We start from the raw sequence: 5,128 nt of genomic DNA, 5'->3' as shown, positions 1-5,128 counted from the left end.
GACTTTTACAAATTGCGATAATGGCAGTTGAACTGTTGTATGATTGCTACGACGAATTTCCTTAGCATATTACTTTGTTATTAGATGTCAGAGGATAATTAATTTTGGTTTTTGAATATTTCATGAAACCTGTGGAGATAAAATTTGTTTGCAAGCTCCAATTGTTCATTGAGATTAAGGTGTGGTAAGTTAAAGCTGTGAATGTAAATTTTACAATTTCTTGACATATTGCTCTCAATACGGCGATCTCAGCATGATTAAATAGTTCAAAAAGAGATATATATGTGTTTTGTTACATTCATAAGTAAAGGATTTCAAAAGCAGCTCGTTTTTTTTTCCTCATTTAGTTTTGGTTAAAAGAAAGTACTCCAATGAGCTTCACTGGAAAAAGCTACATATAATAGAATGAATGTTGGACTTAAGAGACAATATACATGGAGTGTGCTTAACTTAAAAACGAAAGCTACTTTCTCATGCTAAGTAACATAGCTCGATGAAACTTCAACCATACACAGAAAGAACTCGTCTCACCAATAGAAATGAAATCAGGGCAGAATGCACCCATGAAGAGAAGCACAAGGGGAAGGAATACAGTTCCACAATAAAGTTAATTGTTGAGTCTACTGTGTTCTGAGATTCGAACGGCAGTGCGCCCATACAGTATTATTCCTCTCCAAACCTCTGAATACCTGTACCACCAAACTGACCATGTACGATAATGTTCCTGTATGCATTATGTAACCCCACCTTTCACCATAAGAGAGTTCATCAAGTTGAAAATTCTGTTTCTAACATAGATATCGATATACATACCTCACACAGAGTAGAACCATGTAGCTGAGTAAACTTTGACTATTGCCACAATATCTTTGTGTTGCTACACCGCCTCTGCCTGAGAGCACTTAGAAAGTTACACGTGTTCTGAACTGAGCAGTTTTGAGTAGCAGACATATTCTGGAAAAGGTCATTTAATTTTCGTTGTAAGTGTGATCTGAGAATGACAGATTTGGCGTGTGAATATTTTTGCTGAAATTATGGAGAGAGAAACTAAGTAGATTATTTCAAGTCTTTCTGCAGTATAGAGAGACTGAGGTAAGCACGTAAGCAAGTAGCATTGTTTTGTGTTATTGAGGTCGTACTAACAAAGCTTAGCTAGTACAATTGTTATATGGATTGCTCCTATAGGAAGATGCGATTCCCCTTGCTTAAAGTTATTCTTTGAAATCATGTTATGTCAATACCCTTCTTTCAGTTTATTACGTATGCACGCACGTGGCACTTTGTGGCATGGAACTTTGAGTCGTAGTTTTTAACGTTATTTTGCTGTTGTATGTTGTGTGCTGCTTTCGAGAAAACTGCAGAAATGTCTGTGAAGACACAAGGTAAGTGAAAATATAGTTCAGGGCCAGGAATTTCTTTCTAAGTTGAGTTGCGCATTAATTTCAAAATTCAGGGTACACTCTGGGTATCACTGCATTTTTATAGAAAACGTTAGCTTCAGTTTGTAGACAGTGATGAGCGTATCATATTATTTCTGTGAATAATTCAGTATAATCAGACTTTTGCACAGTATACAAAATTAAGTTATGAGTTAGTGGTTTGTCAAACTTTTATGAGAAGTTTTGGTAGACTGCTTTAGGAAGATTCACTCCGACAGAGAGAAGCGGACACGCAGTTACACTGCCTGGGACAGTTCAAAGGACTTTTGAAAATACATGGTCAGACATTGTTGTGTTACTATTTCCAATGGTAATTATTTTTCAGGCACTGTAATATATTTAAAAAAATTTTCTTGTTATCTGCGAAATTTCTGTGCAAATACGTGTGACGTAGACGGAAGGCATTATAGTGCAGTTTCTATGAATACTTCATTTATTGCTGAGAATTTGTATCCATTATAGTATCAAAAACAGTTTCCTTCTTTCGTCTGTTTATTATATAGTAATCTGTTTTTCGCTTAGTACAGTTTCGTCATAACAATATGAAATTTCGTCGTAGCACAAGACAACAGGGAGAGAAGCAAAATAATCATTCAGTACAGGATGAAACGAACCACATTGAAAAATTTCCACTAGCAAGGGCTTTTTTCTTTCTTTTTCTTCTTTTTCTTTTTTTTTTTTTTTTTTTTTACACGAGATCGCTGTAAATATCGTAATATCGTGTATTTGCGATTACCAACGAAATTAGTGATAACTGATGGTAGCGAATAGGTGATGAGTAGTGAAAACGTAAATTTTGAAGAGAAATCGGCAAGCAGTAAGTCGCCACATTCCTACGAAATTTTACAACTGGTAACAGACACATCAGAATGTATCACGTTTTGTATTAGTGTCTTTTGAACTAACACAACCCACATCACCTTCTGTGAACAATAATGTAGAACCACACTACGTGAATCCGACAAATTTTCTCGAATTATTTCGTCAAATGTTTAAAGACACACAAGATGAAATGAGTAAGAAAATCGACTAATAACAAGAAGAGGATAAAAAATTACAGGAAGAAGTAAAACAAAAAACACAAATTTATCGGTTGAGACTAGGGAAGGAATTAAGAATGACCTTCAACCAATCATTAGCAATTTCGCAACTAGATTATTTAGCCTTTAAACAAAACACGAAAACATGAAACCAAACCAGCGTAATGAGAAGGACAAATTGGTAGTTAAAATCGACTCTGTAGTTTTGTGCGATAGTCACAAACATAAAAGAAGAAAACAAACAAATTACCACAACGGTAAAGGAAATTCGCCAACAAGTGGAAACTTTGACATCAAAATTTGAGGAACAAATGGAACAGTTAACGATAATTAGGGAAAAAGTTGCTGACGTGACAGCGAAAATGCCAAATTTGTCAACTAGTGAAGATAAAAATTCAAATGACAAACTGCCGTACAATTTTTAGACACAGGAAAATAACAGTCATTGAAAAACTTTAAAGACAACCATGCGAAAATCAACCTGTAACAAAAGCGTAATATGAACACTGTGCATGAACAGTCCGAACGCATAAAATGAGAGCTTAACCGCATCGACGAAAATGTTGAATTTGATCGTTTCTATTCACATTCCCAATCAGTAAAGTTTGAAGACAATATAAAGTTAGGGCGTTTGGAGACTTTCCGCGAGAACAGTACCACACATCCAGAAGTCCTATTGAACTGTTGACGTGGTGGAACACAGAACATTCCGGTTCTCATAAAAAGTTAACTTCGACTACAAAAATTTTTCAACAGTATGGAGATTTAAAGTTTTCAGAAATCTCGGTAACGAAATACATCCTCATGCTTGTCTTGTTCTACTTTTATATTCTTTACCACCAAATTAGCCACTAGATCACAAATTGGAATTTCTCTGTGGATATTTAGAAAATGAACCCGCAGCAAGAATGAGTTCGATCGTGGGAGACTGCCAAAGCGAACATAGTTTTTTTGTTGAGAATTTTTGTCAGTTTACTGGTGACAAATTACACAAGATCACGTGAAACAGCATTATCATATTAGAGAACTTTATCATATTATATCACTTGTCATATTGAGAAACGTTGAACAGCCTGAATTTTCTAGCCCAGGAAAATAGTTTGAATACTTGGTAAGCAGAAATCAGTCTTGAACAAACCCATACGGCCTGTCCGGACTTCTTAGTTTTTGTTTAAAACCAGTATCTATACCTTTGAGACATGTAAAATTGGCCGACAGATGCAAAGGTGATCTAAGATCTTTAAAGACAATACTTCAGGAACTGGTATTAGACAATGACAAGAGCTTGAGAGGAAAATTACGTAACAATTACTACATAAATCGTGATAGACGAAATTCTTTTCCACTTCAAAGACAGAAACAGTTGGACATCGCAAAATAAATATAATAACAGAAACAATTACAGACGGGACATCCGACATCATCTGCATGATGTACAATACTCGCAGCTGAATAATGATATCTAGCATAATGTTTTTGCTCGATAGTTAATGATTAAAATGTAGTTTGTACATCTCTATGTTCGTATATTCTAGCTTCTCATTCTGTTTTTTGTAATTTCATATCTTAGTAATATTCACTGTGTGTAACACTTCATTCAGTAGTGTGCCAAATGTGCATGTGAATGTCCCATAATTCTTTGGCTGTTTCTAAGCATAGCAAAAAGTTATATGTTTTCTCCTTTTTTTAGAATTCTGATTTGAAAACAAAGAAACTACAATTAGTTGCAAAATACATATAGTTCTCTATAAACTAAAGTTTTGATGAGTCATAAATAACTTTTAGTACTGAAAATAACCACAAAAGTTGCATAAAACAAGTTATGCCATGCAAGTAAAGGTTGAAGTATCATTTTTTGTTATATATATATATATATATATATATATATATATATATATATATATATATATATATTTTCTGTACATACATGAGAATTGTCTCTCATCGTTCTTATTACTGTCTATTGTTTCAAATGTTTCACTTGTCTTATGTTTTCTGTAATTCATTACGGCAAATCCACCATGTTCAGACCAAGATACTACTTTTTCTTGGTTATAGACATAGGACTATGCGAAACTGTAATATTGTGCTCTTAAGTTTGTAGATACACAATCCTACAACTTTTACTAATTATAGCTCTATATCTGAATAATTATCGAACTGTTGGTGTTCACAAAAGATGTAAAATGTATCCACTACGTCGTATCCTTGTATTGCACAACATTTTTTTGCCTGGAGATTGCCAGGAAAATGTAGCACAAGTACGCAACGATCTGTAAACTTTCGAATTTCCACAATGAAATGTTCAGAAAGAAACGTCGACTCTCTTCAGTCATTCAGTGACTTCCAGTTTGGTGATTCTATGTGAGACTAGTGAGTCGTTAGTGAAGAATCGCTTCTATGAGTCTGCTCCTAGCACTATGATCTACGCTATAATTTGAATCACAATTACTACCAGTGGTTGTCAGCTGAGCACAGAGATTCCTCGCTGAGTCTCTCACTAACGACATCTTTATATGGTACGTCCAATGATAAAAGTGCTTCGTATTCAATGAAACCTGTAACTGATTAGCAACGAAAACAGATGCCGGGAAACACTGTGAAAAAATTTTGTGCCATATGCTTCCAAAAACAAAGATATTTATACTT

This window comes from Schistocerca serialis, chromosome 2 (assembly GCF_023864345.2).
Source record: "Schistocerca serialis cubense isolate TAMUIC-IGC-003099 chromosome 2, iqSchSeri2.2, whole genome shotgun sequence".
Taxonomy (NCBI): Eukaryota; Metazoa; Arthropoda; class Insecta; order Orthoptera; family Acrididae; genus Schistocerca; species Schistocerca serialis.
This window is presented reverse-complemented; position numbering follows the sequence as displayed.